Raw genomic sequence first — 15,309 nt, 5'->3', positions numbered from 1 at the left:
GCTTCTTCTCTCCATGTGAATTTGTGCACATTTCTATGTTGGAACATGGTGTTAGTAATAACCAGTCCATGTCCTGAGCAGAAATCCAACAGGTATTTGCCATTATTATTAGCTTTACTCTTTTCTCCAAATTTTCCCAAAACATTTTTGTATGTCTGACAATCACTTCCTACTCTGCTATTTAGATCCCTAACAAGGACCAACTTTTCCTTTTTCATTGTGTCAGTAGCTTTCTCTAGAGCCTCAAAAAATTCCTCCACTTCTACCTTAATAGAACCTTCTGTGGGACAATAGGCACAAATAAAGTCTCACTGTTCAGTTCCCCTGTCTGATATTTGCCCAAATCACTCTACTTGACGCTGCCTGCCATTCAAGAAGATGGGCCTCGTATTTTGTGTTGATTACTATGGCTACCCTTTCTTTTCCTTGATTGTCATTGCCTGAAATAACATTTTGTATTCATTGCTCAGAAAGATCTCACCAATTTTTGTTTCAGTCACACCTATTATGTCGATCTGGTACTTATCTAATTCCTCCACTAGCTCCATTTCTTTGCCATTCAGGCTTCTTATGTTGGTAGACTTTTCGCTGTTCGCCCTGGCGAAAACAGCGGTCGCCTTGTTTAACCAGGTGACGCCCCAGCCGGCATGAAATTTTGTCGTGTTGTACCATCGTTTTGTATTTTGGTATAACCAATAGGAATACAATTTGGTCGGCTAAATCCCAAATTGCCAGCCCATCCTCGTTCATTCAGTATCCCAGTAGATACCCAACAGGGTGCACCACGAGAAGGTGAGGATTGGACATTAGGTCAGAAGCCCTGGTCAGTTCTCCATGTTCCTTTGAAGACTATGTGGAGCTCTCCTCTCAGTTATACAGCTTTGACCCTTAAGCATCCCCAATTTCTTAAGCGCTCCTCAATTTGTTTAAGGCTAAATTAAAAAAAAAAAAAAAGAAGAAAAGCTTTCAAGCAGCGGAGCAGTTTTTTTTCTAACAGCTAGGCATAAAAATAACATTAAACGTAGTTTTTAATTAAAGGATATTAATTTGACATTTCTGTGTGAAATTTTTGAAGCTAAGCGCCTCCGTAGTGCAATTGGAAGAACGATAGTACATTGCATCCTTCGATTGGAAAAGACCAAGTTTGATTCTCGTCGAACGTTTGATTTAGTTGAAGGTGAATTCAAATGAATGAGTCAGTTGAAGGTGAGTTAGCTGATCTCATACGGAGGTAGCAGGTTATTTCTCCCGGAAACTCGGGTTTTTCATTCCGCGTACAGACAAATCGGCCCTTCAGAACACATGCAATTTACAGACAAAAAATACCAGTGGTGTGGTGGCGGTGAGCAGTAGACGACATTGATATAGATGATGATGGTAATAGAGAATTGATATAGTGGTGGAGATGGAGAGTTGTAGAGTAAGTATTCTTCCTCGATGAATCTTCAGATTCCTTGGAGGTGTCATGAAATAATAATAATAATAAAATAAAGATAGTGAATAACTTAAAACAAGATACGGTCAGAGCCAGTGGCACGCACAAGGGGGGTCAAGGGTCCCTGCTCCCCCGAAGAAAAAGGAAAATAACACTAGAAAATTTTCCAAAAATCTTTTCCTAATTAAAATTCTTTTTTTTTTTTTAATTTATGTTGTGTCATGTCTTCTATTTCTATACAACTTATGAATTACCGATCATTGCAGATGCTCAGTCAGAAGTCGTATGCTATGCATAGTGTGTATTCTCAAATCGTGTACTCAACTCACCCCTCCCCCAAGATTAAATCCTAAGTGCACCACTCATCAGAGCTGAGATTGGTATAATAATTAATAATACGGTCAGATAATTATAAGATACAGTAAGTAAAAGTGCTGTGCATAAGGCACCAATAATAGTGTAGAGATACATATCAGATAACAAAAGAAGAAAAAAAAAGTGAATAAAACCATAATAAAAATATCGATACCGAAATGACGAATTATGAAAACTATGAATTTAAAAGAATTGAAAATAAAGAAACTAAAAAACCTGTTATATACACACAGTAATCCAGCAACATAATGAATGCTGACCGTTTTGTTTAAAACGTCATCAAATGTAGATGGTAGAACAATGTGAGTCTGCCGTGTTTTTTTTTTCTTTTTTACACACAGGTATGTCAAGTTAATGTCCTATAATTAAAAGCTTCATTTAATTTTATCTCTTTAAGCCTAGCTGTTATGAAAAAGAGACTACTCCATTGCCTAACGCTTTGCTTTTTTTTTATCTAGCATTAACTGTAAAGTGTTTTGAAATTTATGGCATGTAAAATCTTTTTCACTTGCCATAATACAGATCACACTTCTCATTTATGAAAAGTGCAATCTGTTTAGTTTATGTGCTACACTGCCTGGAAAGAAGTCAACGGACAACACAGTGTGAAAAAGAAATAGCCATGGTTCTCACTTTAAAAAGATGTAGGACCTCCTTTCGCTGCGATGACTGCAGAAATCCTACGAGATATACTTTCTACAAGCATATGATAAAGATCAAAGGGAATTTGGGGCCATTCCTCCTGTAGGCATGTAAAGATGTCCTCAACTGTTGTGGGGCAGATGCTCCTTGAATTCACCCAATGCTTCAGTTCATCCCACAGATGTTAAATAGGGTCAGGGCCGCATATACCATTAGGCACATGAAGCGCAAGATGGGGGCCTCATTTTAAAATGTTACTCCTCACAAAGAACAATAAAAGAGAGCACAGTTATAGTTGCAAAATAAAATACTTATTTTTAAATATTAAATTCATAATATAAAAACTAGAGGCCATTAAAAAATTTGTGATGCTTCCCGCTTCCATTTGAAAATTGTTCATTCCGTGGAATATAAAACTAACAGGAACTCTGTATTACATAAAATTCATAGCGTACCACTTCTTTGCTGGACGTATATATACACGTCCAGCAAACCTGGATAATCTGTCCACCTGCTGAAAGAACATTGATAAGTAGTGTAGTTTGACCGTCATGTCCATTAGAAGGTGCGATAATCCTTCACCTGAAAAGAACACTTAACTACATTACCTGGAGTACGTAGTAGTTCTGTGGCCTACAGCAAGAAATGCAGTTGCTTGCCATTTGCTCAGTAACCGAAATCTAATTTATAACAGACTAAATACCTATGAGTTATATTCATTTTGCTGCTTGTTTTTATCATATAATTATTGTTTTAATGCCAGTGTAAAACAAGAAATCCTTTCATACTTTCTTCACTTCATATTGTATCACTTTGGAAGATCAATGTCACTATCAATTTTTTTGCTAATTATTTTAATCGCCAATACATTTTAAAATTCTCCAAGAACTTGATTGAAGATAATTATTTTTGTCAAACAATTATTTTATAAATTCATGAAAATCCGAATCAAAAAATGAATCAGCCTCCATCTGTTCCAAATTAAGTTTCCTATTTTATTCATAATCTTAGTTCGAAGATTAGTTATCATAAGTAAATCTTGAATCGTATCATGTGATGCATAATTTTTATAACGTAATTTGTAGGTTTTTGCATTTCAACTTTCTTGGTTTTCCCCCCTAATCACTCACTACAAATCAAAATAAACGGCAGTTATGAAGTCAACTGTTATGAACATATTTTCGGCTAATTTCGATATTATGTGGCAGTTTTGAAGTAGCGATATTTTTCCTACAGTTTATATTTTGAAACATGTGTAGGTGCATGCGTCAAAATAAAATTTTATTCCCAAAATTTCATAACAAAATTAATTCGCCTTTAATGGCTAACTACCACCCCCCTCCCAAAATGATCACCACACACACACACACGCATGCACACACATACGGCTAGATAAGATGTGCGCACTTTCTTTTTGTTTGAATTCATTATTTTTCCAAAGTAATTGTACTGTTGCAGTTTTAAGCAAAAGACAAAAGGCGTAGAACCTCTAATAAAATACCACTGGATATAAATTAAAAGACTCACAATCGGAAACCCGGAGTAATGCAGTTTAACACCATTTGTTATCCATAAAAAAAAAAAAAATCGTTCCTAAAATTGAAATGTGCAACCCATAAATCTAATTTTGCAAGGAAAGGAAGCAAAATGTCATATTTATTTAAATAACTGTTATGTAAAAAATATAAATATTTGACATAATATTTACAATGCAAACAAACAGTTTGATTATTTATTTTAGCACATGTGAAATTCGTTTTTATTTGGGAAGAGACACAATAAGTAAATTGTGCAGCAAAAAATGGTCAATCCAAGAAATACAGTGCACATAACTACAATAATCCATTAACGGCAGGGGGAGGAGAAGAGTAATTGCATTTTAACAGATAGAACGCTGATGAAGTTTCATCAGCATTCTGCCTTTTTATTAGGTCAAAGGGATTTTGAGTATATTTGGAACAGATATATTCAACATAACTTAGCCAGTTTTGTTGTAAAAATTTTGTGTGTATGAGAAAGGCTTACAAGCTCTGCATGTAAACACCTCTGAAGTCAGTCAGAAAGGTTCAAACAACTTTCTGATGGTCGGGAACTTACAATCAAAAGAAGGCACAGAAGAGAACAAAGAGCGAGCCAAACTTGAAACTTAAGATGAAAGAATGATGCCGAATTCTTCGAGGGTTACAAACTTCGTGCGAGGTCTCAGAGAAGGCATAATAAAAGGGGAGAGAGCCAAGCATATAGGGCTTCCCGGATCCAGAAGTCGTTAGAGAGAGAGGGCTTCCAGTTTCCAGACATTGCCAGAGAGGAGCTTCCCGGTTCCAATCTTAAGAGAAGGCTTCAAGTTGCCGAAAGGAGATGTTCCAATCGCCAGAGAAAAGCTTCCAGGCCAGAAAGGAATCCCGGTTGACAGTTGGCGGCAATTCGAGTTAGTGGAGGCGGCAGAAATAAAAAGGAGGCAGTCGTCCAGGCATTTTTGTCAAGCCCAAGCAGAGGAGAAAAGGCAAGACAAATTACCTGGAGCAACTTCGCTCGGAAGTTTTTCTTTTTGCTGTGGGAGAATAACTTTTTGCCAGAGCTGTATATGAGTACCACAGGGCGCAGTTCACAGTCCGCTATTTTCCCGATGAGATATTTCGGAAGCCAGATTTCCTGAAGGAAGCTCAAGATCAGAGATCAAAGAATTGCCTTAGAACTTTTTGTGCAAGACCTTTGACTGAATGTGCGATACAGAGCTTTTGTAACTTATATACCTTTGTACAATTCCTCTTATAATAAGTTTTAGTTGTACAATTAAGATTTAGATTAAGAGTAACAAGAAGTATCATTAAGAGAATCTATTGGCATATTTGAAGTTGATATGCAGTTTGTAAAAGTAACTTAATAGAGAGTTAGCTAACCTCTTTGCAAGTATACTAGAAGTTTAATAAGCGGAAATTGTAAACAAAGTAAATAAGTTTTTGAGTTAAAGAAAGTTTTTGTGATCATTTCGAAACATGTTCCAGAGACAACAGAGGTTGTTTTGTGTGCTGCTGCTATTTGTATTAATTAGTTGGATAAGAGCAGTTTCTATATCACATAAATAGAGCATTTGAATTTCAAGTTTATTATTTATAAATTAAATTGATTTTTCAATTCATTTTCTTGTGCATGAAGATTCTAGTCATTTTAGGGTAAAATGTCAAACAAAAAAGTGGATGTTAGCGGGTATAGCAAGTTGTCCTTACTAGAAAAAAACGAGTGACAAAGTTTAACAATCTAAGAATGAGATTATATTACATGGGAAAGAAAATTTCGCTGTGAACACTTTTAATGTCATTTGCGATAGGCTAATTTTGGAAATTAATGAAAGAACAAAAAGCTATTTCGACATATTAGTTATGTTTGACATTTTCTGAAGGAAGATATAGGTGAAGACAAGTATTGATAAAATTTTATAAACTTATGGGACTGATATTGATCCAGAAAAATTTACTGATGAAGTTAAGCAAATTTTAATAATGATAAAGGAAGAAAATTCTTCAATTAAAAATATGTACAAATTTATAAACGATGAGTTAAGGTCTACCTTTTCGAACGTGGAAACAATTTTAAAAATATTTTTGACAATGCCAATTTCAAATGCAAGTGCTGAACGCTCATTTTCAGTGTTGAAACGAATAAAAAATTATTTAAGAAGCAACTCGCACCAAAATAAAACAAGTAACCTGTCGTTATTATGCATTGAATCAGATGTAATGGACTCGATCAATTATGATGACATTATAGATATATTTGCTAAAACCAAAGCCAGAAAAAAAACTTTTAGTTATTAATTTTGTTATTTAAATTTGAACTGATTTTTTTATACTTTTTAAAATGCAAATATATGTATACCAATGTTGTCCTGTGTTATTAAAATAACACAGTACGACATTGGTATATATATTGGTATACGACATTGGTACTGTGTTATATGGGAAGAGACGTTGACCAAGTATCCACCACATGCGCACCTATCTATCTGCTTGGTAGAAGGGGTACCTTCTACCATACCAAGCAGATGGTAGAAGGTACACACCATAATACAGCTTTCCAGATTTCCTCGTCTCACTTTGTACACATTTTGTATCATTGAAGACGATGCTGCATGTTGGTTCGGGTGTGTGGGGCTTGCATACTGCATCCCTACCATGGAAACCCATGTTGAGCCTCAGTTCAGAATGCTTTTGTGAAGATTCGCGTTCCAGTCGATGTCCGGAACTCTGACGCATTGGCCGATGAATGGCGGTTTTTACATAGTATCCTTTGTAGCATCCTAGAGTCACATTCGGCAAGTGTGGTGGGTCGTCTACTGCGGTAACACTTACAGTTGACTCTCTGTGCTTCCTTCTCAGTATGATTCCACCGATTATTGACTCGGATGGCCCAATTCGATTACAATTTGCTGAACAAATAGGACTGCAATGTGGCATCCTATTACAACACCTCTTTCAAATTCCATCAGTTCCCTTCTCGCAGACATTTCACCCGGACACAGTTGTGACCTGCTCAAGTTAGTGCAACTGACTTGGAAGCATCATATTCCTCCAATTTATACCGACTACAAACACTTGACTTGTTCTATGCATCTTGCGCATAGGTGTCCATTGACTTCTTTCCAGGCAGTGTATTTTCTTTTCCCATTTCCGTCACTATACAATAATTTGACTGAAAACCTGACAAAATTTCAACAGACCTAAATATTGTCCTGGTTTTTCAAGAGGACAGTACCTCTGCTTTCCAATTCACAGTCTATGTATGGGTTTGAATTCCATTCAGGCACAGATGTCATGAATACACACACACACACACGCTGCTTGGAAAGGAGTCAACGGACACCCCAACAGGCAAGGTGCATCGAGCATTTGTCTTCTTCTCAGCCATTTTCTGTCCATTGCTGGATGAAGGCCTTCTCCAGTTCCTTCCACTCCTCTGTTCTTGGTAATGGTTGACCAATTTTTCCCAACAAAATCTGACAATTCATCACTCCACCTTCTTTTAGGACGTTCTCGGCCTCGTTTCCTTTCTTTTGGAATCCAGTTCGTTAGTATGGTGGTCCATCGTTCATCTTCTCTTCTGGATAGATGTCCAGCCAATTCCCATTATAGTCGCGAGCATTTGTAGCCGGCATAAATTTGAAGAATATGATGCTCCCTAATCAGTGTAACTGTGTCAGGCTGAAATGGCTGTGAGAAGGAAACTTATAGATTTTGTAACAAAACTCATAGATTTTGTGATAGGATGCCATGTTATAAGCGTATCTGTTAAGCAAATTTTTGTCAAACTGGGACATCCCAGGTCAACAATCAGACCATACTGAAAACGGGATTATAATCCACTGGTAGTAATAATGAATTCTTGGTTTACAATCTTTCATAGTTTGGATTCACATATAAACACCCAACTAAATTTCATATAGTTCTGTCCAGCAGTGCAAGTTGTTGAATAAATTCTGATGACTGAGAAAGGATAATAAGCTGGAAAGATGAAATAAGAGACAGGCTGTCTGACAGATATCACAGGCTAAAATGATTTCTTTGCTTTCTGAATTCCTCTGTCTCTGGACCAGATTGATAGCAGTATTTCAGTGCAAGCAGTTCTGTCATTTGTCAAGTGTTGATCTCTGATCAGGATACTCTTCTTTTGACTAATTAAAGTTAGTTGATAAAGGTTTTTCGTAGCGCCCTTGTGGTCTTCCACTTAGTTTTCTCCTCGATTATTCTAAAAAAAAAAAAAAAAAGGCAGGCGGTCATGTTAATAGCTGCTTCAACATAACAGAGTATCAAAACAAAGGAGATTCCACTCCTCTGAATGGAATGAAAATTGGTTTATCCTCTGTCCACAGCAGGATTAAAAATCCTGCTGTGGGGAGAGGATAAACGAATTTAAGTTAAACGTTTACTACTTCGTATTCTGTAGTGAGGAAATTGCAGATTGTGTATTACAGTGGTGGACCTAACCATTTCGATACTGATATGGCAAATATCTTACTGTGACAGTAAACAATGTTTAAAATTCAGCATATATACAACCAAAATGGGAAAGATAATGCAAAGCATAACTGCTATGCTCATTCTTTATAAGTTTTATAAAGAATCTTTTATAAGATTCTTTATAAAACTTGGGTTTCATAAAGAATCCGGATAATGATCACTCAGATTTATAAATAATCCGGACAATCGTCAAAAGATTGGGACTGTAGTCAGCCATGAAAGGCTGCTGGATTAAATTATATCACTACTGTGGGTGGAATAAGGGGTACATAATCAGGAAAAATCCTGCTCTAAATCAACCGTGAAAATTTTTTCAAGCCATTTCAGCTGAGTAGTGCAGTGGTCTCACACGTAGCAATGAAACTCATCTTCATTCTAAAGACATTCACTAAACATCGATGGCCATAACGGAACTCGAATCGATTATCTATTGGTTGGAGAGCGGATAAGCTAACTGCCAATCCGAACAGAGTGTCTAATCAGATTCGAACCCATATCTTTCCAACCACTTTGGAAAGATCATACTTATTTTTAAATAATTATGAATAATAAGTATTCGGTGAAGTATGAACTCCTAGAACCCATTCTGAAATCACGGGGGGGGGGGTATAATTATTAATACAGGCATAATGACAATTACGTCTATCATATCTTCCCTTCAAGGAAACATTTTAATTATGACGTTGCTTCCTTTTATAAATACATAATTAATGTGAGAAGTTTACTATTTCCTAATATCTACACACACCACATTTATATAAATTTAATTATATAATCTGTATTCACTCAGGTCTGCGTAGCCTTATGGAAACGGCTCTTGTTCCATAATACTAGACTGTCAGAAAGAAAATCATAGGTTCGAATCTATTCGTTGCCCAGAGGAACTCTTACTAGCCTTTCCTTCAGACGGTTCCCGAGTTAGTTGATCTTTGGCACAGATATGTACGGTGTATTTTCTCCTGGAAACAAAGGTTTTTTCCTCGCAACTCAAGAAAATCGGCCTTACCTTGTCTACTGTACATTCTTCCATGGTATTTCAAATCGTCGACAGAATCGTGAAATAAAAAAATCTTTTCTTGATCCTCTGAATTTTATGCATAGCACACTGTATCATGCAATTTACGATTATAAATACGCTGACTTTTAGAACTGTTTTTCTTTTATTAGTGCCTCAAAGAATAATAATGATGATGATAAAACAATGAATGTTTTAATGTGAGCACATCCGTTTAAACAAATGTTAATTAACGTTTGTGAAAGATTAATACGAAAAAGTGTATAAATAATTTCTATTAATAATATCACTGTCAAGTAATATCTTTCTTTTATGATACAGCAGTTTCACACTTTGTCAACTAACTGTAATTAGCATAGGTCTAAATTATAATAATTTAGAAAATGTTCGGCACTTCTCTATTTAAACAATCGAAATATCTCTACACATTTCGGTAAAATGGGCTATCGAATTCTAATTACATTTTAATAATTATTAAAATGTAATTAGAATTACATTTTAATAATTATTAAAGGGAGAAGGATATTTAGGTATCCAAAATTTAATATAACCTTCTTCAGGGCGGGGGAAACAACGGTTGAGAGTTTGAAAACTGTAACATTTAGTTTTCTAAACATGATTTTTTATTTTTTTATTTTTTAAATCTAAGCGCGCTGGAAAGATCAGCATAAATTTTTTTTTTAATTATTAAAGATGTTTCTTTTTAGTATAAGTACAAAAAATGAAATGAAATAAATTTTAAAAAATAATTTTCTAGGATTGGAATCCTTAATTGCCTACTGTGTTCTTCATGCGATGACTTTCATTTCATTTGTGTCATCTAATATCCATAATTAGTCTGGTATTTCAATAAATTGCTTCGTGCTATCCTGATCTGCCTTAAAATTCTGGTGGGTTCAAAGCGGATACTGTTTCACTCTAATTACTGATACTTACAAATGTAAGGCAGAATTTTTTTTACAAATCAGTTTCTATACTGCAATCAAGCATAGGTACAGGAACAAGAGTTGATCTGCTTGGAGAATGAAGATAAGTTTTGAAACAAAAATTTATAGAAACTGCATATAACTAGAAATCGCATTTAATTTTTAATATCCATAAAGAGAAAGATGACATTTAAAGTATAAACAAACAAATTGGAAGAATTTTTTTAAACATTCACTATAAAAGTTAAACTTTATCAGAATGTAAACTTTCTGAAATTACTACGCCAAGAATTGTTTTCCAGTTACTTTAGAAAACTTCCTCAAATGTATATTGAATGAGAAAGGTGTGTCATAAAACGATCGATGTTGCGGAGTTAATTTGGAGTGTTTACGTAGTGCTTATATAAAATATAAATGACGATTTATTGCTTGAAAACTTCGGCTGTATGGAAACCAATTTTATACAATATTGAAAGCTATGTAATGTACATTTTATGTATCTGAAAATATGATGATTAAAAACTGAACAAGCTGGCTGATTATAAGACTGGTTGTTTTAATTTACAGCAGAAGTAACTAAGGCTATGTACTATATAAATACTATATAAAGACCAGTGTCCTATATAAATAGGCATGTGTTCTCTAGCAAATTTGCCGTGTTTTGCGGGTTAACATCCCCACCTCCGTATGAAACCAGCTAACCGACAATGAAGAAGAGGGGTAAAAAAAATAAAAATAAAAATAAAAGGGTTTCCGACTGAGTTATGGAGGCTCAACCAGTTCCACACAGTTTTACTCACTAAAATCACGTGTACCAAAAATCATATTGCTCCTTATATTATCTGAATGTTTTATTTACCTTAACATACGAAAAGCCAATTTTTCTATACTCAGCGGCTTCTTTGAAAGTTCGGACTGCAATGAACAGATATTTGCGGGCTAAAAATTAAATAAATAAAAACATAGGTATGTAATTTAAATACTCGATTTGCTATTTTTCAGTCATTTTGATGCATTCAAAACTTAGTTACTGAATATCAAAACTGTAAACACTTTTATGCTGATTTATAGAAAACGCAGCTTTTCCAAAAGCGATCCTTTCTTCTATTGTGATTTATTCTTGTCTCTTTGTCGACTTCTGAGAACGTCTGACAAGATAAGAAAGAGTAGCTCATCGATCTCCCATCTCTTGTTCCACTTTATCGATCAATGCCACAACCCTTGCTGTGAGAAACATTTGGATTACGTCGAAAACAGCGACAGTGTTTAAAGTGCTTTTCAAAAACGATTCCCTTAGGAGTTACTTTTGTACTCCAAGTTATGCTACTGAGAAAATATCAATTAGCAAGATTATGAACTACAAAATAGAAGCACACATGGGACCAGAAAAATAATTTAATTGAGTGTCCTTTAAAAAGAGAAGGATATATTCTTGTTTTTTTACTTGCACCTCTAGATCTAGCAACACATTATGAATAAAGCAGGAATTTATTTTTCTTTTACTGTGAAAAATATTTGCGTACACGTTAGCTTATTAGAATCACGCTGATTTGAATATGGTGATGAGGATGATCCAACTCTAAGTCATGCCTTTTACAATTGCTAATGTGAGAAGTGGGATCTGCTATTATACAACGAATCGCCTACAGTGTGGGATGTAACATCTCACTGAGTGTCCTGTAAAATAAAATAAAATGGAGAAGGCTTATCTAAAGTCCAACTCAATGACATAGTTTCAACTGAATTGTGTGGGACATCGCTAACCTAACCTCCAAACAAATTATGAACTTTTTTTAAAAAAAAATCAGACTTTAATTACTTGAACAAAGTTCCTATTTTCAAGTATTTAGTGATACCTAAAAATTAACGGTGTGTTATGATTCATATACTGTGATAAACTTTATGACCATTCCATGGACGGATGGCACTGGTAACATACAGTACATTAATAGGAGTGGTGGGCGCTCATGAGATGAAAATCATGTAATGCAAACACTTTCAACATTCATTCCACAATGGAATTCGAATCCCTACATGATGTTAGATATATAATCCATAATTTATTTTATCCATCCTAGCCAGCTACAGGTGAACCTAGAAACACACACACATACAGAGTGGGGGATTTTTTTTTTTTGTTGTTTCTCGTCACTCAATTCTCCAATAAACAGGTTGACATTTCAAGTTAAGGGGGATAGTAAATCCCGTATTATTTTACAGCCGGGTACGAAACTCGGAGATCGAAATCTAAGGGTTTTCTGCCGAAGAACTATCGGTGAGTCCAGGGGTAAGTGATCACCTGGGTAGTACAACACTAGGCAACTCGTTGCAAAGGTGGAGCAAGATCCGTCACTATCCTTAATATTTTCTCATAATGTAAAACACACCTCCTAGGAGATGTATTACTGTTTTACATTATGAGGAGAGGTTACTACCCAGACCGGTTTCGACCTTTATTGAGGTCTCATCAGTGAGCAGGTAGACCTAGAATACCAAGGTTTAAGTGAGCCGAACTTACATATACCCCAATTAACGAATTCCCAGACCGGTGTACCCATATATTATTATTACTACGATAAAGAGCCTCTTGGCTCTTTATAGGTTGACATTTCATTGAGGCGATGAAAAAGATATATCACTGTATTTAGTACGAGATACCTTTTGTTTTTTCTGTTCATTTAAAATGAAAAGCATGTAAATATGCATCCTAATAACTTGTAAATGAGTAAGTGTTTTACTTACGCTTCTTGATGTCCACACTTTTGCTGAATTTAGTATTGACATAGTATTGATTTGTAGGACTCACCATGATCAGTTTATGATCATATGATATAAATTTACTGAGTCATATAAACATGCGTGTCCGCAACACAATCAATAAATTTATTGTGGATTAATCTTTACGCTCAGTCACTAATGATATTTAATATAATTTTTGCTTTTTTTTCTCCCCAAAAGACTGCATTTGGGGATCTTCTCAGAATATTTATTTATTGGTTCAAGTAAACATAGTAGCAAAACATTTTCTACTGTTTTTCGTTCTTTTGACAATTATTAGAAAGATTGCTCACAGAAGATTGTTTTTATAACAAATACGAAAATTCTATTTATTTTCTTCCGCTCATTTTCTCATGCAAGAAAAGATTGACTGAAAAACTGGCAACGACTCTTAAATTAGCTACCTTTCCCCCTTGTTATTAGTGGAGTGGTCCAGACTTTCGTTTGCTTCGCTAGCGGTGTCGCGAGCCGATGCTCCCCATCTATGCCAATAACGCAGGGTGGACAACATGGCTCTGAACTTGAGTTCTTATTACACATCGGCAAATTCGAGGATTTTTATCTATTACACTGTCGGCTCAGAGGAAGTTTTCTAGCGGCAATTTTTCTAGCTGCTAGAGGTAAGTCTTTAAATATGTTTATACTTCTTCCTTTTGCAAACGAAACGACTATCGACTTTTTTTTTTTCCCCCAAACGTTCTGCAGTCGTTCTTACTACGAAGCAGTTTCATGAATGTCTGACAGTTTTGCGCTATGGTATAACAGAAATGAAAACAGCGCGATGCGGATCATAAGCGACATGTCTAACTGCGTCCCTTGCCATAAGGATGCTCTGTACACTATTCATAGATACAAGCTGCTACTCTGGTGAATAACAATGTGTCTACTATTTCATTTTAGAAGACGACTTGATGGATTATACGAGAGTGAAACTTAATCATAATTTTGCAAATTATTGTTTTTTAAAAATGTTTCCCTCCTTACAATTATGTTAATATTCTTGAAATAATGACCGCACTTTGAATCAAAGAAAAAAAGAACGCATTAACAACATTTAAAATAGATAATTCCAATTTTCGAAAGCATAATCAATTCCACATCTGCTCTTAAAGATAGTGATTTATTGTCTCGTGAATAGAATATGATTTCTTAATAGTTTCACTGTAACAATAATGACTTCTGATTATGGTCGAAGTCATTTCTCGACTAACATACATTATCTATATATTAAATTCCAAGTCGATTCACATGCGAAATCATATGTATTCGGACACATTTTATGTGTTACACATACAAGAAACAATAACTTAAATGTTTTAAGTAATCAGAGACTCAGAGAAAATCAATGCATCCGCTCACCATCCATTCTTGTTAAAACTAACAAGAGTATCCTACAGCTTCAGGAATGAACAACTAGAAATTTCAACAAAAGTAAATTATACATCGGCATTATGGTAACTAGTTAAATGTATGAACACTGAATTTATCATTTAAATTAAAAAAAAAAAAAAGTCCAGATATGTAATATTCGAAAATGTGCTGTTTATTTGCCTGGCGTTACAACAATTTAATACGTCATAGCACCAACGGTGACCTTACATCATTGTAGTATATGAATATGGAAAAGCATATACACAATTTTGAATTGCTTTAAATGCTGTCAGCTAAAAAAAAAAAAAAAAAGTTATATTAATCTAGTAAAAGTCATATATAGAGCAGTTAAAAAAAAGCTGATGACTGGATGGATGTAACCAAAATCAGAGACTAGGTGGCAGAGGGGAGCGATGGCGAACCTATGGCAAGTGAGACAATATTCTGCGAACACCACAGAAATACGTACATAAATTTTATATCCGGAATAAACTTATATATTTTCAAACAGCAAACAAATGTGTTTAACTTTGTCGATTTATGCCTACAAAGAAAGAAAGATACAATGAAAACAACAAATTGAGAAAATACGAAGGGAGGATGACAGTGTAGCTAAAAGTGGACGGAAGTCAAGCATGATATCTTGTCAATTATCATGTAATATACATAAATTAATGAATATACTATCAAAGATAATAAGATTAATAATTTATTGCGAAATAAGGAAAGCATCTGATAATATTCTCGTGTTAA

The sequence above is a fragment of the Typopeltis vanoorti genome, chromosome 11, assembly GCF_054136105.1.
Source record: "Typopeltis vanoorti isolate ZY-2024b chromosome 11, IOZ_Tvanoo_1.0, whole genome shotgun sequence".
NCBI lineage: Eukaryota > Metazoa > Arthropoda > Arachnida > Uropygi > Thelyphonidae > Typopeltis > Typopeltis vanoorti.
The sequence above is the reverse complement of the archived record's forward strand: the minus strand, read 5'-3'. Positions refer to the sequence as shown.